This window comes from Pelophylax lessonae, assembly GCF_965119305.1.
Source record: "Pelophylax lessonae genome assembly, chromosome: 2".
NCBI classification, from domain to species: domain Eukaryota; kingdom Metazoa; phylum Chordata; class Amphibia; order Anura; family Ranidae; genus Pelophylax; species Pelophylax lessonae.
Genome location: NC_138769.1, coordinates 187,201,102 through 187,228,405, shown reverse-complemented (window position 1 = coordinate 187,228,405; position 27,304 = coordinate 187,201,102).

The window sequence follows — 27,304 nt, the reverse complement described above, 5'->3', positions numbered from 1 at the left end:
AATCACAAATGTTCTCTTAATGTCACTTCTCAGGAAAGTGGTTACAAGCTGGTCAGCCGCTGGTACTACACCCCTTCAAGGCTACACAAGCTTTTCCCCTCCACCTCACAGATCTGTTGGAGGTGCCACGTTGAACCTGGCACGCTCCTGCACATCTTCTGGTCTTGCCCTCGCCTCACCCCCTTTTGGACGGAAGTTCATAGGATTATAAAGCAGGTCACCACGTCAGATGTCGCCTTCACCCCGGCCCAATACCTTTTGCACCACTCCCCTACTTCCAGTAGGACCTATTCTAAATCTCTAACAATACTTATGGTGAATGCCGCCAGACAATGCATTCCGGCACTCTGGAAGACAGCGCAGGTGCCCACCGTTAAGCAGTGGTTCCAACGCCTCTCTAAGGTGGCGGAGATGGAGGAGCTCATTTCTGTCGCGAAGGATACTCCTTCCAAACATCACAAAAAATGGGCGTGTTGGACCCACTATACGTCCACACCGGAATACTCTCAACTCTGTCAGTAAAGTCTGTATATATTTCTATTAGTCACTTCACCGGATACTCCGTTCTCTGGGCTCATCACTCTATCCACCTTCCCTACTCCCCCCCCCCCTTTTTTTTTTTTTTTTTTTTTGTCTCTTCCTTCCCCCCTCCCCATCTTTACTCCCCTCCACCTCCCCCTCCCCTTCCCAACCTCCTCATCCACCTCCTTTTGTCCTGGGAGCCTAGTTGATACTGGGCAGGCCCGGTCAACTGGCCCCCCCTCCTTTATTCAATTTAGTGACTCATTTGCCGACTCCCCTATCGGACGACTCCCCTGTCTCCCGTCCCTGGGTACTGTTCACCCAGGGTATGGGCCTCACTGCGGCCCTGTCTGACTTGAATGCTCCGATCCCCTGATGACTCGTTTCCTCTTTCTTGCCCCCTCCTCTTACCTCTTCATTTACCACCTACTCCTTCACGCTGCAGGTCTATACTTAACTATGTGTAAGCCCCACAGGGGATTGTTGTCCTATGCTCCCTTGATTACCAATATTGCTCGTTATAAGCCATTCTGTATTTTTTACATATGTCAACTTGTGCTGAATGTATGTTTGTACTTTTACATCTTTATAACTCAATAAAATATTTGAAAAAAAAAAAGAAAATCATGTAGAAGCTGCTGCAGAAAGTGTTTATGTCAGCTGGTTCTATGGTTGAATGGAGTCTGATGGGTTAACACTAATGCATTGATTGAAGCTACTGGGGATAGTGACTAGTTAAGTGAAGTTGAAGGATGAAAAAAATGTTAGAGGCTTCCAGGTAGACGCTTATCGGTTGACTATGGCTTGGGTTTAGTCACCCCATTGAGACAGGAGAGCCCAGGAACAGTGGCAGGAGGTGGCTCCTTTATGCTTGCCTGTTAAAGTGATCAGGTGGGTGTATAGCCACTTGGATCACTTTTACATTGAAGCCCATCGCCAGCTGAAAAGGTTGATACCAGGGTTATGGCTGCAGCTGCAGTCCTGATCCTGGTATAACCACTTGTTCCAGAGTATGTACAGGTATGTCCTTTTGCGGGAAGTGAACCAGTTTCAGGAGAGAAAAAAATACATCAGGGGTATGTTGTGACTATATATATAAAAATATACTGTGCTAGGCTATAACTAGTTAAATAAGAAAAAAACAGCTGACACAAAATCTATGAATGTATACTAGGGATAGACCGATTATAGGCAAGGCTGATATATCGAGGGCCAATATGCACTTTCCCCGATATATCGGTATCAGCCCCGGTACTGGCCGATATTGCCGATATTTTTGTGATGTCATTCTGCCTTCTTAGGCCGCCTCCCTCGCCTTAGACAGTCTCGTCTGGAGTCGGGACTAGTCTAGCGGGAGTGTATCACAGCCCTGTGCCAGCCACCCACCCCCTACCACAGGGTGCCAGACAGCCAGCCACTCACCACAGGGTGCCAGCCAGTCATCCACCACAGGGTGCCAGCCAGCCAGCCACTCACCACAGGGTGCCAGCCAGCATGCCACCCACCAGAGGGTGTCAGCCAGCCAGCCAGCCACCACAGGATGCCAGCAAGGCAGCCATTAAGCATTAAACAAACATTAACATGTTCAGTATCAGATTTGTGTCAAAAAATTGTTTTAATTTTTCAATACTTTAAATGTACAAAATATCGGCCCATATCGGCTGATATCGATACGTTGTGACCAAAATATCGGTATCGGTATCAGCCCTGAAAAAAAACATATCGGTCTATCCCTAATATATACAAAATATCAAAACAATAAAAGTAATATGGATGCAGCGCTGATCAGTTTCTCATAACTCCTCTTCCAAGAAGACAAAAAGGAAGTCTTTTGATAGTGTGCTACGGAGACCACCCTCAAAACCCAATTTCACAGCCTCTTACCAATTGACACAAACCCTCATTACAAAGGTCTATGCAAGCAGATCTACGGAAGCAACAGATGGTTCATTAGGTACTGGCAGCATTGGAATCCCAGCATCTTGTCTCCAGGGTAATCCCCTCCTCTATGTCTTACGCAGATAAATCGTCGTGTAGAAATAAATAGGAGATTCCTCATAGTGTATACTATTAGACTCACTTTATTGACAAATCAAAATAAACTTACACATGGGTAAGGGACTAAACACATCCAGCTCCCAGCGTTGTATAGCTACCTAACTTTTGGTCCCTTAAAAAGTGGGAGGCACATATACAAACTGTTGTAATTCCTACATCTTTCACCTGATTTGGATGTAAATGCCCTCAAATTAAAGCTGAAAGTCTGCAGTTAAAGCACATCTTGTTTGTTTCATTTCAAATCCATTATAGAGCCAAAAAGATTAGAATTGTGGAGATGTCCCAATATTATGGACCTGACTGTATATCTAACCATCAAGATGGCTGCAGTGTCCCGGACTGTGGGTCATTGGCTCCTCCCTACGCGTTTCATCACTGTTTCATCACTGTATGTTGCGACTGTTTAGTAGGACAAAACAAGCATTCATGTTGATGCTTATGTGCTTATAGGGCTTTCTGACTTCATTCTGAATTATCAGATCTGCATGACTGTTCCAGTTCATTGACTGAGAAAGTACTGAAGCCAGAGAAAGCCAAGCAATTGTCCTACCAGAAGGAGAGGTCCAAAATATTAAAGACCCAGTCCATATTTTGGAAAACAAAAACAATAAACAACAACAACTTTTTATAGAAGAGGTGTGCATTTAACATTTGAACACTGAAGCCTGAAGAGCATTGCAACCAAGATAGGTGCTTTGTGGGTTCAATGCATCGGCTTCTACATACTCTTCTAATAGCCCCAGGTCCATACGAAGGTAGCACCTACCATTATAGGGCTGTAGGAGATAATCAATGGACTACAAGTATAGTAACATCAATAAGTGTAAACAGAAAATCCTGGCGCTGTGGTGCCGGTGATCAGACGGCGGGGCTGGGACAATGGGGTCAGACAATGTCCAAAGGGGTCCACCATGAATTACACGTCCATGTCCGGGCTGCTGCCTACCCTAACCCAGATCCCAACTGGGAGGAGAAAGTAGCAACACAAAAAACGGGTATAATGGCGCTCCCGGACAGTCCCTGCTGACGTGGCGCCGGAAGATGACGTCACCAGGCGCCTAGCGCAGACATCTGATGTGAAGGGCTTGGCCCGAAACATGTCATCCCCTCTATCTGTGGCATTCCCTAATAGCTCTGCCAGGTGACCCTTTGGTTGCACAAAACAGCCGTGCCGTCGGTGAGCTGCCTCCACACTCCCGGCTACATCGGTGCTGCAGTCCCCGGTGCGCATGTCTGCGCTAGGCGCCTGGTGACGTCATCTTCCGGCGCCACGTCAGCAGGGACTGACGAGCAGCGGCCGCTGCCGCCACCGGAGCTGTTTGCCGGGGTTTGAGCATTTCATCCCCCCCTTCAACCTCTTCTCTTCACCCCAGGCATCGCCCAGCCCGGAGGCACATCTGCAGTGAAGGTTCCCGACTTGATCGAGGCTGCCAGTCCATCTACAAGTGCCACACCGTCCAGGCTTTACAGGTGGTAAGGCGTTGTTTCCCTGCCTCTGGGTCCTCCTTGCTTTTGAGTTGTCTCCTCTGGTATTACATCTGTATGCTGAGTGCTGCACCCTTGGCACACCATTGGCTTTTCCTGACTAGGAGCTCATTTTAATTGATTTTAATAAACAAGTCTAATTATTTAAGATCCCGAGCAGCATCCAAGTTATTTTTGTGCCATTTTGTCCGGGAGCGCCATTATACCCGTTTTTTGTGTTGATAGTAACATCAATGCATTTATGTTTCCCATCCGTGGGAAGGGTGGCAGATGGGACTTGCAGTCTTTCATTTGCAGATCTCTGTGAATGGACCTGTGAATAAATGACTCACCTGTGCTGGCAGAGCCAAACACAGTCATGCTGAATTCAAAAGAATACTGTGGGAAGAAGTGATTCAGGTAAATGGGTGGGCGGTCTGAGGTGGGCTGGGAATGTTACCAAGTTTTATATTGCTCCCTAAATATGGGTAATATGAAACATGGTGACAAAGGTGGGCTTATACTCTTTGCAATTTACATATTTTAAAAAAGTCAGCAATGACCGTTCCTATTTTTCTGTAGTGGGCTCAATTATGTCATGCAAAAACATCTGAAAGTCCCATTCAGAGGTTGAAATTCATACCTAGTGGGTATAAGTACTGCACTGAACTTGGAAAAGTCAAGATTTGTTATGTTTTAAGGATTATTTAGAAATGTTAGCTGTGCCTAAGTATCCTGAAAATGACCATTTGTATTGAATTCCTCCTGATAAATAGCACCACACTTCCTGGTATGTGAATGTGCCTAGTCCCTCTTTTGCCTACAGCCAGATGTATATCTGCAGTATGGGATCTAAGGCACAGTTATCTTGACTGCTAGTAACCAACGATTTGGAGTAAGATTTAGTGGTGTTACTACTGTGCTGCTCACTGTTATCTTTACTCCTGGCTCTTCCAAGAAGACTGCCTCCATAAAGAGGACTGTATAAAACAAGGCATGGTAAGTCAGTAAAGAGGAAACATCTGCTGCAGTAAGACCACGGGCAATACTGGTAACTATATAAAAAACAAGCTGCGCAGCTTGTTTTTTATATTTTTACTTTTGGGGTGTTGGTCGCACTTGAAGTTGCTGCTTCTGTTTTGAATTAGCGCAGTTGTTTTTTCTTATATTCACTACTGGTAACTAGTCTTCTTCCCTCTGCCTATATTTTTTTTTGGACACAGCTTCCACAGCTCAGTTCCACAGTTCATTTCTTTTTTTGGACAAAGCTTCCACAGTTAAGTCCCTGTTTAGGCATAGTTTCCACAGTTCAGACCATTTTTGGGCACATCTTCCATAGTTCAGTCCCTTTTTGGGCACGACTTCCACACTTCAGTTCCTTTTGGGGCATAACTCTCACAGTTCAGTTCCTTTATAGGCATAGCTTCCGCCCTTTTTGGGCACAGCTTCCAAGTTCATTCCTTTTTTGGCACAGCTACCACAGATCAGGTTCTTTTTGGGCACAGGCTCCACAGTCCAAGCCCTTTTTAGGCACACGTTCCACAGTTCAGTTCCTTGTTGGGAAAACCTTGCAAAGTTCAGTTCATTTTTGGGCACAGCTTCCACAGCTAAGTTTCTTTTTTGGGCACAGCTTCCAAGGCACAGTTCCATTTTGGGCACAACTTTCACACTTTAGGCAATTGTTTGGCACTCCTTCCACAGTTAAGGCCCTTTTTGGGCACTGCTTCCACAGTTCAGTTCCTTTCTGAGCACTGCTTCCAAAGTCCAGTCCCTTCTTGGGCACTGCTTCCACAGTCCAGTCCCTTTTTGGTCATATGTAAAAAAATATAGAGTGAAAACCTCAACCTGCGCAAACTGGACAAATAATAATGTGATCTATAACCTACATTTTTTTAGAGCAGCCCGTTGTGAGGCTAAGAGGGTGGGTTCTGTGTGACACATCACTTCCTCCATCTTTGGAGCGCAGGTGGAACGCAAATCGGCTTCCCTACTATTTTAAACAGGCCTTTTTTGATCGTCAATACTGTAAATGTATTTATATCCTTGTAGTTCAATAAATCTTATATACTGCACTAGGAGAGGTATCTGCTTTTCCTTTCCTGTATGAATTTGAATCTGGAACCATGAGGGTCATTAATTACTGCTGGCTTCTGTGCCTGCCAAAAGGACCATTAAGAGTGGTACCCAAATTTGGTTTCTATGACTACCTGTAATGGGGGTCATACAGTTCTGGTGAGTAGGATGTGTGCCTTAATGTTGGTGAAAGAAGACATAGGAACATTCACTTATTATTGGAATTTATAAGAAGATTTTATTCACACTTGGTTGGAGACACCTGGTGGCTGATTATGGATATTGCACTTATATTTTATTTTATTTTATTTACATTTTTGAATTGTATTGCACTTGTACATGCACTTTGATATGTATATATTTTGTATACATATTTGTAGGTAATATTTATGGAACGCAGTTATTAATTGATTGTTTCACCCCCTTTTTGGTCACAACTTCCACAGTTCAGTCCCCTTTTGGGCACAGCTTCCACAGATCAGTTCCTGTTTTAGGCACAGCTTCCACAGTTCAGTTACTGTTCTAACAGCCGGTATTATCTATTGTAAGCACACAATAGCATGGTGCAAGCATGGCTCGTTTTCGTGCGACCTGAATAAACTTGCCTCTTTGCACCCCTAGTTACAAACTACCATACTGTATATACAGTAACAAGCATTTTAGGCCTTTATTCATATAGTGCATCTACCAACTGCTAAGCACCCAACCAACTGGCCTTAGTTTGCATTCACACCTGATTAGAGCATATTTGTGGTGATTCTAAAAGGTATTTTCTTTGCTTGTTGAATTCACTGAGCCAACCAGATGTACAATATGTCACAAAAGTGAGTACACCCCTCACATTTTTGTTAATATTTTATTATATCTTTTCATGTGACAACACTGAAGAAATTATACTTTACTACAATGTAAAGTAGTGAGTGTACAGCTTGTATAACAGTGTAAATTTGCTTTTCCCTTTAAAATAACTCAACACACAGCCATTAATGTCTAAACCACTGGCAACAAAAGTGAGTACACCTCTAAATGAACATGTCAAAATTGGGCCCAACTAGCCATTTCCCCTCCCCGGTGTCAAGTGACTCATTAGTGTTACAAGGTCTCAGGTGTAAATGGGGAGCAGGTGTGTTAAATTTGGTGTTATCACTCTCACTCTCTCATACTGGTCACTGGAAGTTCAACATGGCACCTCATGGTAAAAAACTCTCTGAGGATCTGAAAAAAATAATTGTTGCTCTACATTGCCAAGAACCCAAAACTGAGCTGCAGCATGGTGGCCAAGACCATACAGTGGTTTAACAGGACATGTTCCACTCAGAACAGGCCTCGCCATGGTCGACCAAAGAAGTTGAGTGCACGTGCTCAGCATCATATCCAGAGGTTGTTGTCTTTGGGAAATAGACGTATGAGTGCTGCCAGCATTGCTGCAGAGATTCTCACAGCCTGCGCTCTGGTATCAACAACTCAGGCTCTGGATTCTTCCCTACATCTGATCTAAATAATATTACTGTATGGTGATTTTTTTTTTTTTTTTTACTGTAGTTGTACTTTTTAATAAGATTTTGTTTTCATACAATGTGACTGTTTTTTTTTTAAATTAAATTTAAAAAAGACATGTTTTTCAAGATTGTTATTGCAAATTATTGTTACAACCACATTTAAAAAGTTGGAATTGCTGGCTTCAACGGTTTCTGTGACAGAAAACGCAACTGAGCATGGCTCCTGTCATTATATGATTAAGTGGTACAATGAAGCAATAAGTAATTGTGTTGAGCTTTTTGTGCCAGCATGTGGAATAGCTGGTCAGTACAGATGACTAAAGGCTTCTTTCTGTACAATGCTGCAAAGGGTTCCCAGTGATAAGCTCTTCTATTTCTGTCTATGTGATTGCATTACTTATTGGCTCATTAAACTACTTAATCATATGACATTAGGAGGATTCCTGCTCTGTTTGTGTTTCTACTAGTGAAAAGTATGCCAATCAGCTCAGAATATAGATTAACCAACATATAACTGTAACAGTAAAACCATTGGCATAATTGACAACTAAAGTGTTTGGTCTGTATTTGACACTATAGTTAAGGTGACACTAAATTCTGGTTTTAAAAAAAAAAAAAAATTTTATTTAAGATTGTTTTCTTAACTCAACAAAGTACCTTCTATTAATATATAAATTGTATAGCGCTAATACATTTGGCATGTGAAACCAAAAAAATATTGAATAATAACACTTAGATGTTATAAATACCACTCAATAAAAAGCAGTGCAGTGATCTTCCACGAATAACATATAAAACGTAAGAAAAAGTCCTATATTGTAAATGAACCAAAGAAAAGGTGGAAAAATTGTGCTCAAAAAGAAATAGGAAAAAATTGCAAAATAGTCCCAATAGAATCCAATAAACCGATCCTTGTATCACCCGTGAATAATTATATAGTGAGCTGCTTACCAGACCCTTAAGGTCTTCAGGCATATAGGCAACCACAGACAGGCAGATATCGTAGGCAAAAGATTCATCAGGAACACACTTCTCATATACAGTATAAGGCACCAGGCTCAAGTGATGGTAAAATAGGAAGTTCTCGTAAGAATATAGCCCATATGTGGGCCAAGGAGAAAAGAAAGGGGCACATAGCGTAATACCGTTTAAAAAGTATGACACTGTTTATTAAAAGGTTGCACTTACTAGATAAAAAAGCATATCAGCGTGTATCAGCATACAACATAGGCAGAGACAAGGCTGCGGCGTCCCGCAGGTACAATGGAAACTCGGACCGAATGTTGGGGGCGTGGCTGCGTCACGTCTGGAACCATCCGACTAGTTTCGTCATAGGTTGATGTCTTCCGGGGCGTACCTTCTATTGCCTTCAGTCACCTCCACATCTCCAAACAATTTTTTTTTGTTTTTTTTTGCTGCTGCTGCCGTGATGGGACTTCCTGTTAGAGGGTGGCTATGTTTATTCTCTACGGTCCCACTGTATGTAGGAACATAGCCACCTTCTCTTCCTCACTCCGGAGGTGAACTAGGGACTATAAACCAAGACTGGGACAGGGACATCCAGTGCCCAGAGCAATAATGCACAATTACACCCCCCTCCCTTACTATTAATATATGTCGTAGATTGGGTGTACCACCCTGTGTCCATTTTTTTGCCCCTTTGCTTCATTGCACCCAGGGCAACTGTACCTCTTGCCCACTCCTTGTCCCAGCCCTGCTAAAGACTATGGTATTTGTAGTGTGCATAGAGCAGTGCACATGACTTCAACTAACATGCACTGCTTGTTCCAAACAAACAGAAGAGAGGGGTTAAAGGAGAAGTTTGGGAGTTCACAGAGGACATTGCAAGGAGGTAGAAAAACTTTTTTTCTGATTTAATGAAAAAATATATTAGGGCCATTAAATAGTGGATGTGTATATAATGTAGATTATTTTTGGACATTAGGGATATTGTGTCACTTTAAAATCAAGGCCATACATTGCAGTAATACAGTGCCTTCCGAAAGTATTTGGCCCCCTTGAACTTTGCGACCTTTTGTCACATTTCAGGCTTCAAACATAAAGAAATAAAACTGTAAATTTTGTGAAGAATCAACAACAAGTGGGACACAATCATGAAGTGGAACGAAATTTATTGGATATTTCAAACTTTGTTAACAAATAAAAAACTGAAAAATTGGGCGTGCAAAATTATTCAGCCCCTTTACTTTCAGTGCAGCAAACTCTCTCCAGAAGTTCAGTGAGGATCTCTGAATGATCCAATGTTGACCTAAATGACTAATGATGATAAATAGAATCCACATGGGTGTAATCAAGTCTCCGTATAAATGCACCTGCACTGCGATAGTCTCAGAGGTCCGTTTAAAGAGCAGAGAGCATCATGAAGAACAAGGAACACACCAGGCAGGTCCGAGATACTGTTGTGGAGAAGTTTAAAGCCGGATTTGGATACAAAAAGATTTCCCAAGCTTTAAACATCCCAAGGAGCACTGTGCAAGCGATAATATTGAAATGGAAGGAGTATCAGACCCCTGCAAATCTACAAAGACCTGGCCGTCCCTCTAAACTTTCAGCTCATACAAGGAGAAGACTGATCAGAGATGCAGCCAAGAGGCCCATGATCACTCTGGATGAACTGCAGAGATCTACAGCTGAGGTGGGAGACTCTGTCCATAGGACAACAATCAGTCATATACTGCACAAATCTGGTCTTTATGGAAGAGTGGCAGGAAGAAAGCCATTTCTTAAAGATATCCATAAAAAGTGTCATTTAAGTTTGCCACAAGCCACCTGGGAGACACACCAAACATGTGGAAGAAGGCGCTCTGGTCAGATGAAACCAAAATCAAACTTTTTGGCAACAATGCAAAACGTTATGTTTGGCGTAAAAGCAACACAGCTCATCACCCTGAACACACCATCCCCACTGTCAAACATGGTGGTGGCAGCATCATGGTTTGGGCCTGCTTTTCTTCAGCAGGGACAGGGAAGATGGTTAAAATTGATGGGAAGATGGATGGAGCCAAATACAGGACCATTCTTGAAGAAAGCCTGATGGAGTCTGCAAAAGACCTGAGACTGGGACGGAGATTTGTCTTCCAACAAGACAATGATCCAAAACATAAAGCAAAATCTACAATGGAATGGTTCACAAATAAACATAACCAGGTGTTTTTTTGTTTAATTTGTTTTTATTGAAAATGGTTAAACAGAACATAAACAACACAATCCTACACAGCAAAGTGCGGGGAAACTACAAAGTCATAACAATAGAAGTACAAATGACCAACATATGCCATGCAGTGCCAGCAAGTACTACAGAACACAAATGCATACATCATATCCTGCACAGCTCTAATTCGAGATGAGCAATCAGATCATAAACAATATGAGCAGAGAGGTGTAAACCATGTCAGAGGAAAAGCAGAAGAAAGAGAAAAAGAAAAAGAGGAGATAAGAAGGGTGGGGGAGTGGGGAGGAAGGGGAAGGAAGAGGGTATATCCAGGTGTTAGAATGGCCAAGTCAAAGTCCAGACCTGAATCCAATCGAGAATCTGTGGAAAGAACTGAAAACTGCTGTTCACAAACGCTCTCCATCCAACCTCACTGAGCTCGAGCTGTTTTGCAAGGAGGAATGGGCAACAATTTCAGTCTCTCGATGTGAAAAACTGATAGAGACATTTCCCCAACCGACTTACAGCTGTAATCGCAGCAAAAGGTGGCGCTACAAAGTATTAACTTAAGGGGGCTGAATAATTTTGCACGCCTAATTTTTCAGTTATTTATTTGTTAAAAAAGTTTGAAATATCCAATAAATTTCGTTCCACTTCATGATTGTGTCCCACTTGTTGTTGATTCTTCACAAACAATTACAGTTTTATATCTTTATGTATGAAGCCTGAAATGTGGCAAAAGGTTGCAAAGTTCAAGGGGGCCGAATACTTTCGCAAGGCACTGTATATACCTATAAATAATTCTATCAATTAAAAATAATTGCAAAAGTAATAACACGCCTCAAAGCAGGCCATAGAAAAAAAACAGTTTGGAACCCTATTTAAAGTGATATTAAACCCAAAAACAGAAATGGATTATTAGGTTTTTTTTTTCCTTTACTTTCACCTGGTGAACTGGCCTGTAAGGCTCAATTCACACCTATGCTTGTTGCTTTTCAACATCTCTGTAGTGATTTCCACATTTTTTTAACCGCGATTTTGCCGCAATTTTGACAGGGCTAAACATTCCTGCTTTGTGAGTGGCCGGAGCCACGATGACATGACAGTGCTCTGAAGGTCTGGCACAGTATGCCGGACATTCAAAGCGCATGCGCCGGTGACATCACTGTCTGTGTAGCAGTGTGAATATCTCCTTAACCACTTAAGCCCCGGAGGATGTGGCTGCTCAAAGACCAGGGCCTATTTTGCGATTCGGCACTGCGTGACTTTAACGGACAATTGCGCGGTCGTGCGACGCTGTACCCAAATTAAATTGACGTCCTTTTTTCCCCACAAATAGAGCTTTCTTTTGGTGGTATTTGGTCACCTGTGCGATTTTTATTTTTTGCGCTATAAACAAAAAAAAAAGAGCAACAATTTTGAAAAAACAACAATATTTTTCACATTTTTTTTTATATGAAATTCTCAAAAAAAATTTAAAAATCAAAATTTTTTAACTTTTTAGGCCAATTTTTCTGCTACATATTTTTGGTATAAACAAATCGCAATAAGTGTATTTTGATTGGTTTGCGCAAAAGTTATTGCGTTTACTAACTACGGGAAAGATTTCTGTCATTTTTATTGTTTTTTTTTTAACTAGTAATGGCGGCGATCTGCAATTTTTTTTGCGGGACTGCGACATTGCGGCGGACAGATCGGACCCCTGACTGACATTTTTGACACTTTTGGGGGTACCAGTGACATTACTACAGTAATCAGTGCTATAAATATGCACTGTTACTGTAAAAAATGACACTGTCAGAGAAGGGGTTAACTTTATTGGTGATCAAGGGGTTAGGTGTGTCCCTAGGTGCATGGTTCTAACTGTTAGGGGGCGTGGCTAGTGAAGTAATCACAGAGACATACAGTCCTACATAGCAGGATCGCATAGCCTCTGTCATTACTTCAGGGAGAATGACAGACGGCTGTGTATACATCAGCCGTCTGTCTTTCTCCCTCTCCTGTGGGAGATCGCGAGTGGCCGTTGGACATCGGAGCCGCCGGTCACACGCACTGGCTAGGAAGGGAACGAGCGGGGATGGGAGTGCGCCGCTGGCGGCGCGGGGATGGGAGTGCACCGCCGGCGGCGCACAACCGCCCCCTACAGGCTTGTGGGCGAGCGACATACCCCTACGTCACTTTGCCCAGGAGAGGCTGACTGCCGCAGTAAATAGTTGTGCGGCAGTCTGCAAGTGGTTAATGGTGCACATTTAGGAGATATTCATTTTACCTACAGGTAAACCTTATTAAAGACATTTTTCGCCCAGTCACTACTACCCACGTTTGGATGTGTATGAATCATATTAATATTTGGTTCCACTGTACTTATTATTTATATATTTATGTCAGACATCACCGTCCACTATATAGAGTGTCACATTTAGCCACCAGTATTCAGTTTTTGGAGTGCATGTTTAATTCATTTATTTATTAATTTTCCCTGGACACTTTGCCCTTTGTCACTGATTGTGTATATTTATTGCTGGGTTGTACAATCTTTAGCACTCAGTCACTATTATTTCTGGGCACACATACGGAGAGGGACAGCCCCTCCATCCTCTTCCTGGCTGCAATAGCGCCTGGATATGCTGCTCCATCCTCTGCCAGTCTGCCTGCAGCTGCTCTCTGTCCCGCTCTGACCTCCGGTGCAGTCTCCTCAGGATGTCATCCTGTCGGGCTGGTGGGAGGAGACTGCACCGGAGGTCAGAGCGGGACAGAGAGCAGCTGCAGGCAGACTGGCAGAGGATGGAGCAGCATATCCAGGCAGTATTGCGGCCAAGAAGATCTACAGTGGGACTGGAGCTCCGGTTCTTCCTCTCATGCTGTGCTCGGCCACGCCCCTTTAGTCCTCCTTAACTATTTGTAAAAGGCGCCGAGCGGTGCCATGACATCACTGGCTCCGTGCTTGGCCCTGTCACGTACCTTTTAGCAGAGCCTGATGTGCAGAGGGAGACCTCTCGTACAGCCCTGGCTCAGGCACCACTGGAGTTGCAACAGTGGATGCAAGAGCGCAGTGAGGTAAGAGTGCCTGCGCTGGTCTTCTGTTGGCAGTTGAGAAGAGTAGCTGATAAGTCACTGAACGCGGCTGGATTGCTGAGCAGCAGGAAGAAGCAGGTAAAGAGGTGCGGATGCACAGCGGATGCAGGACAGCGTCTCCAGGCACTGGAAGGAGCTGGATGGGCAAAGACTGGAGCAGGGTCAGACAAGCCGGTTTCAGACACAGGTAATCAGATACAGTTCAAGCAGCAGGCAGAGAGTAGTCAGTGTACAGGCAGGGATTGGCAGCAGGATATCAGGCAGGAAGCAGGTATAGCACAGGAACAGACTCAAAGTAAAGCTGCAGATCAGACAGCAATGACACAGTGCTTCTGAGGTGTTTAAATAGGGCAGCCTGTTACCAATCATTGCAATTAGTCTGCACTAAGTTAACCCTTAGGTGGCAGACCCATGACATTGCCCCCTCCCGACGGGCAGCCTCCGGATGCCTAGCTGGTTTTCTTTTTCTGGATGGGCACGGAAAAAGGCACGAACTAGCTCTCTGGCATGGACATTACATTCTGGTTCCCAAGAGTTCTCCTCAGGACCATAACCTCTCCATTTAATTAGATACTGCAATTGGTTCCTCCTCCTTCTGCAGTCTAACACTGCTTCCACCTCATATTCTTCTTCTCCATCAACCAACACTAGTTCAGATGGGCCCGTCCCCCTATTAGGAAAAGGATCTGGTGTTGCAGGTTTCAGAAGTGACACATGAAATACAGGGTGAATTTTAAACGAGTCAGGTAAGGATAGTTCATACGATACCTCGTTCAATTTCCTCTTCACCGGGAACGGACCAATAAACTTGGGTGCAAGTTTCTTCGAAGGACACGCCAGTCTGAGGTTTGCTGTAGATAGCCATGCTTGATCGCCCAACTGAAGACTTAGTTCCCCTCTTCTTTTCTTGTCAAATGCTCTCTTGTTGTCTGCCTGGGCTTTTGTTACTGCTTCTTGTAGTACTTGGTTATTGCGTTTGAGGAAGTCCACTGTGCTCTGGACAGCTGGAACTGTAGATTCTGGAATAAAATCGGGCAAAAAAGACAAGTGAAAACCATAATTGGCATAGAATGGTGATTGTCCTGTAGCTGAGTGACTGGCATTATTATAAGCAAATTCTGCTAATGGTAATAAAGACACCCAGTCGCCTTGAACGAAGGAAGTGAAACATCGAATGTACTGTTCGAGTGTCTGGTTAGTCCTTTCTGTTTGCCCATTAGTTTGAGGGTGATAAGCTGAGGAAAGGGATAATTCAATCTTCAGTACCCCACATAAGGCCCTCCAGAAACGTGATGTGAACTGCACACCTCGATCAGACACGATGTTTGCAGGGATTCCATGCAACCTAACAATCTCTTTAATAAATACTTGGGCTGTTTCCAAGGCAGATGGTGTATTTTTTAAGGGCAGAAAATGGGCCATCTTAGATAACCGATCGACCACTACAAAGATTGCTGTGCAACCTTCAGAAGGTGGAAGTTCTACTACAAAATCCATAGAGATCATTTTCCAAGGCCTGTCAGGGACAGGCAAAGGCTTGAGTAAACCCCAAGCCCTGCTTCTTGCAGTCTTGTTTCGGATACAGACAGCACATGAGCTCACGTATCTCTTGCAGAACCCTTCCAGATCTGGCCACCAGAAGGTACGTCGTACCAAATCGAGAGTCTTATGGATGCCGAAATGGCCTGCCAATGGGTGATCGTGAAGTAGCTTTAAAACATTCACCCGTAAATTTTCTGGCACAAAAATCCGGTCTTCCTGCCACAACAACCCTTCCTTAGACGACAAAGTGTTTCCGGCAGGGCCAGAGATGCCCACGGAGGCCAGTTTTATCTGTGAGAGTAGGTCAGACTGTATCATCAGGAAGTTACCTTCGGGTAAGATGTTATCTGGGGTTACTGATTCCTTGGGGTCATCATACATGCGGGATAAAGCATCTGGATTAATATTTTTTGATCCTGGTCGGTAGGTTATATGGAAAGAAAACCTAGAAAAGAACAATGCCCATCGAGCTTGACGAGGCTTTAGACGCTTGGCAAACCTCAAGTACTCCAAATTTTTGTGATCCGTGTATATTAATATGGGATGTGCTGCGCCTTCCAACAGGTACCTCCATTCCTCCAAAGCTGTTTTGATGGCTAGTAGTTCTCGATCCCCTACATCATAGTTATTTTCTGCTGGGGAGAGTTTGCGTGAAAAGAAGGCTACAGGATGCATTAAATCTTTAAGACCCTGACGTTGTGAAACAACTGCCCCTACTGCTGTTTCAGAGGCATCCACTTCAAGTATGTTGGGAAGCAATGGATCAGGGTGGCTGAGAATAGGGGCTGAAGTGAATAATTTCTTTAAAGTTTCGAAGGCGTCTTGAGCCTCTGGGCTCCAGCAGAACTGCAGGTTCTGTTTGGTCAGTTGCGTAATTGGGGTAATGATAGCAGAGAAGCCTTTAATGAATCTCCGGTAAAAGTTTGCAAACCCCACAAAACGTTGTATCCCCTTCTTATCTGTAGGTGCAGGCCAGTCCAATATAGCAGAAACCTTTTGGGGGTCCATCTTAATTCCTGCTGCGGAAATCACCAACCCCAAGAACTGGATGCTCTGCTGCTCAAATTCACATTTCTCGGGTTTAGCATACAGTCCATGTTGGCGGAGCCGGCCCAAAACGTGGTTGACATGTCTTCGGTGCAGGTCAAGGGACGTAGAAAAAATCAAGATGTCATCTAAGTACACGACTACAAAGATATCCAGAAAGTCTCTGAACACATCATTTATAAGATGCTGGAAGGTGGCAGGGGCATTGCACAAGCCGAAGGGCATGACCAGATATTCAAAGTGGCCGAATCTGGTACGAAAGGCTGTCTTCCACTCATCTCCTTCGCGGATACGGACCAAGTTATAGGCCCCTCGCAAGTCCAACTTGGTAAAAATGGTCGCGGACCTTAATCTCTGGAATAATTCAGGCATGAGGGGAAGGGGATAGCGGTTTTTAACCGTGATTTTATTTAATTCCCGGTAATCCACACATGGTCGCAGAGACTGATCTTTCTTAGTAACAAAGAAAATTCCCGCCCCTGCAGGAGAAGTAGATGGGCAGATGAATCCCTTCTTTAGATTTTCATCAACATATTCCTTTAAGGCCTCTTGCTCACGTTCAGAGAGTGGAAATATTCGCCCAAAGGGGATCTCTGCCCCGGGAAATAGTTCAATCGGGCAGTCATATGGTCAATGTGGAGGGAGAGTGTCAGCCCCCTTTTTGCTGAAAACATCAACAAACCCATGATAGGCCTCAGGCACCAACTGGTGTATTTCGGAATCAGGGTCCGTGCATAACAGAGTCAATGAGGCGTCAGGGAATTCAGAAAAGCAGTGTTTTTGACAGTAGCGTGATTGGAAACTGACCTCTCCGGAACTCCAATCAATCTGAGGGTTATGGGCTTGGTAGGCCAAGGTAGGCCCAAGATGATGGGAAATAATGGAGAAGAGATGGCATCCAGGCTCAATAACTCCTTATGTTTAGTAGGAGTAATCACGGGTAACGGAGGTGTTTCCTGAGTAACTTGTCCTGATCTAATACATGAGCCATCTGCCAGGTAGACAGAAAGTCCTTGAGTCTTAGGTCGCAGAGGAATTTGCTGCTGAGTGGCAAAATTTAAGTCAATGAAACAACTGCATGCTCCAGAGTCAATAATGGCGTTAACTGAGATAGTTCCTTTTGGAAGCTGGAACGAGAGTGGGAGAGCTAGGTGAGTTGCATTAGCAGATAAAGTTGACAGGTTAGCAGGGAAGACAGATGGACACTTACGCATCTTAATAGGACAGGTCCTCACATAGTGGCCGGCTTCTCCGCAGTAAAGACATAGGTTGCCTAGTCGGCGGCGTTGTCGCTCTTCAGGAGACAATGCAGGACGCATTAACCCGAGTTGCATGGGTTCAGGGACATCTGATGCAGGGTTAATAGAACTTGAACTGGCTGGAGCTGAAGTTGTAAACATAGGATGAGCAGGAACTGGAGCTCTAGGCATCATCCATGTAGGACGAAACTGCGGGGAAGATCTTTCTGACCGACGCTCACGGAGCCGACGGTCAATCTGGATAGCCAGGGTGATAAGGCCCTCCAAGGTATTAGGTACTCCAACCCGGGCTAACTCATCTTTAAGACCTTCCGACAATCCAAGGCGGAACTGGTGTCGCAGAGCTGCGTCATTACATTGTGTATCCGCGCTCCAGCGTCTGAAGTCCGTGACATAGTCCTCAGCCGCTCTGCGGCCTTGCTTGAGCGCATGGAGAGCAGCCTCCGCCGTGACAGTTCGTTGGGGGTCATCGTACAGCTGGGCCATTGCGTCAAAGAAAGAGGACATAGCATGAATCTGAGCACTATTTTCCTCGAGCAGATGGTGGGCCCAGGTTTGGGGTTTCCCTTGAAGTAAGGAGATAATGAATCCTACTTTAGTAGATTCCAGAGAGAAAGTCCGGGGTTGCAGGGCAAAGAATAACTGGCATGCGTCGCGAAATGCCCTGAATTTGCTTCGATCCCCCGAGAACCTTTCAGGTGTAGGAACCCTGGGTTCAGGTGGTAGCATCATCACAGTGGGTGCTGTAGTAGTCAGCGTTGGTGCAGCAGCAGGAGAGGGAGCTGTGATAGGTCCTGCAGAGGTGGCTAAAGACTGCACACGTTCATCCAGCTGGACGTAGCCTTCCTGCAGGGACTTGACGGCTTGGTTGAGGGCTGTGAGATGTTGACAGATCTCATCCATTGCAGAGGTCCCTCTTACAGGCTCAGACATGGCTGTCTGATACTGTCACGTACCTTGTAGCAGAGCCTGACGTGCAGAGGGAGACCTCTCGTACAGCCCTGGCTCAGGCACCACTGGAGTTGCAACAGTGGATGCAAGAGCGCAGTGAGGTAAGAGTGCCTGCGCTGGTCTTCTGTTGGCAGTTGAGAAGAGTAGCTGATAAGTCACTGAACGCGGCTGGATTGCTGAGCAGCAGGAAGAAGCAGGTAAAGAGGTGCGGATGCACAGCGGATGCACAGCGGATGCAGGACAGCGTCTCCAGGCACTGGAAGGAGCTGGATGGGCAAAGACTGGAGCAGGGTCAGACAAGCCGGTTTCAGACACAGGTAATCAGATACAGTTCAAGCAGCAGGCAGAGAGTAGTCAGTGTACAGGCAGGGGTTGGCAGCAGGATATCAGGCAGGAAGCAGGTATAGCAGAGTCAAAGCAAGCCGGGATCAGGACTGGAGATAGCAACGAAGTCAGACAAGCCAGGTCAATACAGGAATCAATACAAGCACAGGAACAGACTCAAAGTAAAGCTGCAGATCAGACAGCAATGACACAGTGCTTCTGAGGTGTTTAAATAGGGCAGCCTGTTACCAATCATTGCAATTAGTCTGCACTAAGTTAACCCTTAGGTGGCAGACCCATGACAGGCCCGCTCCTCCTCGGACACACAGTTGGCAATAACAACCCTGTGCACGGGCCCCTCGCGACGGCCGGGCCCCCTACAGCTGTATCGGCTGTACCCCCCTGATGGCGGCCCTGACCCTAAGACAGGAAGTGTGTTACTGGATGGCTCTTCAGGTGAAATAGGAAGAAAAGGAAAACTAATGCAGTCACCACATCTAAGGATTGGTAAGCTGCAATATATTACAGTTTTGTTATGGGATTTAATACCACTTTAATTCTAGTGTTTTTATAATCATTTATGTATCACCCTCCAGTGTGCTACTAGTGTTAGTGTGGGTAGATTTAGGTTTATGACTCATGGTAAGTTATGTGAGTCTGTGATTTTAGAAAGGTTTGATCTCTAAAAGGCTGTAAGCGTATGTGTTTGCCTCCGTCCCTTAATATGAACACTGGGGCTGGTGCCTCAGACCAAGAAAAAGAGTTGGGACTTTATGGGCAAGTAACTTTGTATACAAGGATGTAGATAAAAAAATTGATGGGTTTATTTGAAAAAATAAATTAAATAAGTTTTTACATATATATAGAGAGAAATATGCTTATAGACCCAAGGTGAGTACGTGAGTAAAGATTAGAAAAGGTTTTGGTGACATTAGTGATATGGTGACTTTTATTTGGGATCTTTATCCCTGTTCATCCATGCTGGTTGAGCTTGGAGAGTGGTCACAGAGTTTCCCAGTGGTTATCCCACGCGTTTCGGCTATCTTAAAGCCTTTGTCGTGGATTATATATCACCATATCTGAAAGGTATTAAGATATAAGTTCAATATCATGCAGACCAATGGTATTTAAACCATGGTGTAAAATAATTTTTTGTACATACATACATACTTTTGTTTTTTGCCTGTTCCATGTATGTTTCTTTTGTCCCTTGTTCGCAACAAGAACCTTTAGGTGTGCTGTCCTGAAATAGTACATAATTACAGTGATTATATGTGTATTTTTTGGTGATTCCATATATGAAACAAAGAGGGGTATTGTAAGACTCACAGACTTGTGCTGCAAATAAATGCAGCTACGGTCCTTGAAGCTCCAGGTGGGGGGCCTCTGTATTCCCATCTTTTGCCAGTACAAGCACTGTATGAGGATATATTGTTAGGCTGTATTAAATAGGTATTATAAAAACCATCTTAAAGGTATTTACATATCGCATGTGTAGTAAGGAAAGTGTGGAAAGACTCCACTGTAGACTTACATTGTATGTTAGGATTTTTCTTGGGTAGGTGCCAGGCAGCGCTGCTTGCGTCCTTCCTTCTCCCTCTCTGCAAGGGAAGTGAGGATGGATGCAGTTCCCCGGCCTTTTATGTCCGTTCACGCATGTGCACTAGGCGCCGCACGTACTTGGACATAGACGTCTGTCACGCGGTTTAGTCTCTATTGCGCATGTGCCGCTGGGATGCGTGCGCATTGAGACTCCGTCAAGATGTCTATTTTCGGCCACCGACACGGAGTGTTTGGAGCTACTTATCCCTTAAAGGGATCGGATCGGGTGTAGTTGGTTGTACCCCTATGGCTCCTATAGGCCCCTGTTACATGCAGGGGCTTTCCGTGCCGGGGTGCGAATTGGGGATGTTGAAATATTGCATGGTAATGGCATTTAATATAGAAAATTGTGTAGCGCTAATATATATGAAAAATTGGCATATGAAACCAAAGGTTTTTAATATCTAACACAGACCCATAGAAAAGAAGTCCAAACAGTAAATATAGAAAATTGTGTAGCGCTAATATATATGAAAAATTGGCATATGAAACCAAAGGTATTTGAGTGACACTCAAAAACATAAATACCACTCAAATACAAATGGCAATGTGGTAACCATCAATAAAATATATCATAAAATTATATAACATGAAAAAAACAGTCCTCTAATGTGAATGAGCCAATAAAAGGGTGGAAGAAAACGTGCTCAAAAAGAGATGAAAAATTGCAAAAATTAGTCCCAATAGAATCCAATGGAGCAATCCTTGTGTATCACCCGTGAGAAATTAAATGGTTAACTGCTTACCAGACCCTTAAGGTCTTCAAGGCATATAGGTAACCACAGATAGCTGATGTCGGGAGCACACTTCTCACAAAAAAGGCACCAAGATCAAATAATGGTATGATGGAAAGTTCTCATAACAATATAGCCCATGTGTGGGCCAAGGAGAAAAAAAAAGGGGCACATAGCGTGATACCGTTTAAAAAGTATAACACTGTTTATTAAAAGTTGCACTTACTAGATAAAAAAGCATTTCAGCGTATATCGGCATAAACACAGGCAGAGACAGGGCTGCGGCATCCCTCAGAAACAATGGAGACTCGGACTGAATGTTGGGGGCGTGGCTACGTCACGTCTGGAACCGCCTGCAATATATTCTTAACCATATACAAGAGAACATCACTTTTAGTGCTGCAGCTGTTATAAACAAATTATATTGCTCTGTCCAATGTGTGTTAAAAAAATTGTAAAAAAAAGAAAAAAGAAAGGAAAAAAAAAAGAGAAAAATGTTTAGTTTTTTCGTACTGTCACCAGTCAGTGTCCCTGATCACCACCACGCCAGTTATATAATGACACTGTACTGCACTGGTGACAGTATGTAAAAAAAAAAAATAATAATATATCTTTTTTTTTACATTTCTTCATTTTCCAAAAAATATGACAAAAATTTACAGCTTCAAAAAACTCACCGTGCCTCTTACTAAATACCTTGGACTGTCTACATTCCAAAAAATGGGTAATCTTGGGGATATCTGTTCTGTCCTGACATTTTCAGGTCTCAGGAATTGAGAAAGGCATCAGGAATGATTGATTTTCAGATGTATACTATAGCTTGTAACTTTCTTACAGACTATATAATAAACACTGGTTTGGGTTATTTTCACCAAAGAAATGTAGCAGAATACATTTTGACCTACATTTATGAAGAAAGGTTATTTATTTGCAATTTTTTATAACAGAAATTAAGAAAAAATGTTTTTTTTTTTATTTAGCAAAAACTGAAAAAATAAAATAAAAAATACAGTAGTGATTAAATACCACCAAAAGAAGAAAGCTGTATTTGTATGAAAAAAAATGATAAAAATTTCTTATGGGTACAGTGTTGCATGACTGAAAAATTGTCATTCAAATTGTGACAGCGCTGAAAACTGGCCTGAGCAGGAAGGGGGTAAAAGTGCCTGGTATTGAAGTGGTTAAGCTTATGCCATGACCACTGCCCCAAGTTTTCAGTTTTAGTGTGGATCCTGCATTCTATGGGGCCACCCTTGCATGACGGACTAGAGTTGTATCTCCCTACATTGTTTGTATCCTTAGAAACACATAGCACCCATAGTCTAGAACAGTGTTTCTCAAGGCACCCTTTAAAATCCTGCATTATCTTGAGGCACCTTATTCCAAAATGTAGGACACCCAACATTACAGGTGATTTATTCTTACAAAGCATACAGTCCCCTTGTTGTGGGACTTTTCAGGCACAGGTACAATAATTAAGTATAAATAGCTCAAAAAGTTGAAGAACAAATACATTTATTAAGGAAATTTAACAATATGTTAAAAAATGGCAAGCTGTATACGATACATAAAAGCACATGGCAGATGGAGACTGCTGTATTCTGAGGTGTATACCCAACGCGTTTCAAAGTCAACTATATAGCTCCTTCTTCAGGGGTAACCTTTAGAAAGCAGTCTGTAATTGATCAATTATAACAATAATTCATTTTATAATACAAACATAATCTTTTTACACAAGAATTGGTCAAAAAAGAGGGATAAAAAATCCCCAGATAATATTGAAAATAAACACAACATATAGACACCTACATAATCTGCTGTGTGAACCTCAGGATATAAGCTTGCCTATTGGAGAGAGAGTATAGTTTTGGATCCTGTCTGCTTACCAGAGGGATTACAGGTAAATCTACATTATTCTCTGCCTACCAGATAGCAGGATCTGCTAGTGAGATCTGTTCATTGTGCTCAGGTGCAACTCTTTCTTTTTCAAGTCTTTCTGCAGAGTGTTTCACACTTATCCAATAAGGAGGCATATGGACAGTGGGAGGAAACCTGACAAATGAGTGCACAGGCATTTAGTAAAGCCCTGGTGATATGGCAGAGGAAAAGTGCCTCAGTGCATGCTGGAATACAGTATAAATACCAGGAGCACATGTGCTCAAGGTCTTTTGCCTGGTCAGCGGAGTCCCAGAGGGAGGGGCAGCTGTCTCCTCCTCTGTAGAGGTGCCATGTGGCCTCAGGTAGTCAACCTGAGGGCCTAGAGAGAGCTAGATAGGAACGGAACCCAGAGGCCCTGTGAAGCTGACTGAAAAGGGAGACACTAGAGGATCTGATTCTCAATACAGTAAGTACAGATCTGTGTCAAGGGCCTGACCTGAGGGAGGCCAACCCTGCAGCAAGAGTCAGTGGATGGGTGTCAGTGCTAGTGAGTGTCCCGAAGAGAATGTAGTTCACCAACTCAATTGCTGGAGAGAAAAGAGCAAGGAGACTTAACCCTGTTCCATACATGTAGCAGTATGGTTCAAGCAGTGCAGCTGCTTCCACAAGCAACCTGGCGAGGCCAAGTGAGAGTTGTCCTTATCCATTGTGAATAGTTACAATTGGAGTATCCCACTATTCCCTTCTCCCATTAAAGTTTCAAAATAAACATCAAAAACCAATACCCCTGGACTGTTTATTGAGTGACGAGCCATCAGGGGTAAGGATGAATGTGTAAACTGTATCCCAAGTGAATGTGTGCTGGTAATCAGAGGAGGCCCAACAAGTCATCATACAGCAAGCCCTATGGAGACAGTGCTACAAACACATAAAAAAGAAGGTCATTCACATTGTAGAGTGCTAGTTTCTAGCCCTAAAGATGGAATTACCCAAACAATTAAGAGAGGAATGCTCCACTTCCTCATATAGCAATCACTGCCTTTAAGGGATTTGAGCACAGTTTAATGGTACTTAACAAGGGGATCTGTACTGTACAATATTTTAACAGATCACATTATGGTTTTTAATCTAAAGCAGTTATGACCCCAAAAGCAAACATGTATTATATTTCAGCTTGCCAGTGTTTAGATATAGCGGTTGCATTAGATTTCTTTTTTAGGATTTCTTTCTTTTATTTTCACCTGGTGATCCTGCCAGTAAGGCTGTTGTTTTTCAACAAAACAAGATGTCCTGCTGATGTAGCTGGAGAAGTTTGAGAAAAAGCATTTACCACTGGCATGGGTACTTACAATGGTCAGCTTTTATTTATTTATATAAAACTTTTATCCAAAAAGCAAAAAACTGTTGCTGCAACTACTAGAGTTCAGTTTTAATAGTTTATTTGTTAGTGTATTTAAAACTGTTAGTGCATCTAACACTCCCCACCTTTCAGACTGACAATGCTGCTTTCCAAATGTGTCTCTGTTGCTATTTAATCCACAGTGTGGGCACCCAAATATAGGAAGTGTGTTACTGGCATGATTACCAGGTGAAATGGGAGGAGAAAAGGCCTTAAAAAGAAAACAAATACAGCCACCACATTTAAGGATTGGTAAGCTGCAGAATTTTACATTTTAAATTTTAGTCCATAGAGTTGAATATTGAGTTGGTCCACCCTTTGCAGCTATAACAGCTTCAACTATTCTGGGAAGCCTGTCCACAAGGATTAGGAGTGTGTCTATGGGAATGTTTGACCATTCTTCCAGAAGTGCATTTGTGATTTCAGGCACTGATGTTGGAGAGAAGGCCTGGCTCACAGTCTATGCTTTAATTCCTCCCAAAGGTGTTCTTCTGGGTTGAGGTCAGGACTCTGTGCAGGCCATTCAAGTTCCTCCACCCAAAACTTGCTCATCCATGTCTTTATGGACCTTGTTTGTACACTGGTGTGCAGTCATGTTGGAACAGGAAGGGGCCATCCCCAAACTGTTCCCACAAAGTTAGGAGCATGAAATTGTCCAAAATGTCTTGGTATGCTGATGCCTTAAGAGTTCCCTTCACTGGAACTAAGAGGTCCAGCCCAACCCCTGAAAAACAACCCCACACCATAATCCCCCTCCACCAATGGTTTGGACCAGTGCACAAAGCAAGGTCCATAAAGACATGGATGAGCGATTTTGGGGTGGAGAAACTTGATTTGCCTGCACAAAGTCCTGACCTCCAACCCAACAGAACACATTTAGGATGAATTAGAGAAGAGACAGGACTTCTCTTCCACATCAGTGCCTGACCTCACAAATGCACTTCTTGAAGAATGGTCAAACATTCCCATACACACACTCCTAAACCTTGTGGACAGCCTTCCCAGAAGAGTTGAAGCTGTTATAGCTGCAAACGGTGGGCCAACTCAATATTGAACCCTACGGACTAAGACTGGGCTGCCATTAAAGTTCGTGTGCGAGTAATGGCAGGCGTCTCAATACTTTTGGTAATATAGTGTATGTTCCTGTGTACCTCTGTGTAAATCACGAAGCTGAACAGTCACTATAGGCAGCAATATATAATCTTTTCAATTCTTCTTCTTAATTCTGTTAAATACTATAGTGGCAAGATGTGGGCAGCAAGATTATCAATCCCATAGAAATCTACTGACATCATGGTTTCTTATTCTGTTGTTGGTGGGAGGTGGGAGAGGATTCAATGAGCCCCGGCCGTGTGTGAAAGTGCTCCCCCTGGGTTGGCTCACAGGAAGTACAGTATATTAAAGAGGTTGTAAACCGATAATGTTTTTTTTTCTTTTCTTTACATCCTGAAAGATAAAGACATAATGAGCTAGTATGCATCGCATACTAGCTCATTATCAAATACTTACCTTAGAACGAGCCCTCGCCGCGCCGCTCTCTTACCTCTATGACGGGCGACATGTACAGTCGCCCGTCTTCCGGGATCGCGGCATCCGGCCATCTGATTGGCCGGAGCCGCGGTGACGTCACTCCCGCGCACGCGCGCGGGAGCCGACGGTCACGGCACAGGGCTCTGAAGGAACGGCACGATCTGCCGTTCCTTCAGAGCGCATGCGCCAGTGACGTCACTGGCTGCATCAAATGTAAATATCTCCTAAACGGTACATGTTTAGGAGATATTTACAGTACCTATAGGTAAGCCTTAACATAGGCTTACCTATAGGTACAACTTCCTGAGGAGGGTTTACTTCCTCTTTAAATGATTCTGGATATCATTCAACCTGGAAGACTGGCACCATCTTGTGGGTAAGAAGAAGTACTGCAGGGACAGCTCAAATTTGAAGGTCAGTATTACAGCCAGGGCTGCTCTTGGGCATTAAACATTATCATTCTTGTGAGATGTGGAAAACAGAGTGAGATGCAACGCAGCATGTCTCCTGTGTTCTTCAGATGCCAATCAGAGAACCATTATAATTTAATACTGTACACAGTATAAAAAAGGGGGGGGTGACCTTTACCAGTGCCACATGCCAATAAATTGTATACTAGAAGACATTGTCCTGCTATGATTAACTTTAATGGCATTACAGGAGACAGAACTGTATAAAAAATCTCTTTAATTAAACATATATTAAAACCCACAAAATGACGCCCAAAACAAAAGGGGCCACTCACACCTCCAACCATATTACCTTCTGAGGAGAGCAGCCATCTGGTCCCTCTGTGCCCGACCAGACGTATATAACAGATACATGCCCCTGACACATCTGTATGTAAGTGTTGTATGTGATAAACCAACTAACTATAGTAACAATATTGTATGAATTTGAATAATATACTATATAATTGACATTATATTTGTTTAAGACCATTAGACTGTGATACACAATACGTTGGCCCTGAGGAAGCGTATAGCGAAACATGTCGACCAACAATCAAGATATTGTTCCTTATCTACTGTTACATATTGTAACAGGAAGTCAGCTAAATCTGGGAATGTAGTCACAGGAAGGAGATACATTTCCAGCTGACTTAGAAAGTCCATTAATTAATTTAGGGTGTTGGCTACAGAGCTAGCCAGCAGGAAGTTGAAAGGCCTTCAGCT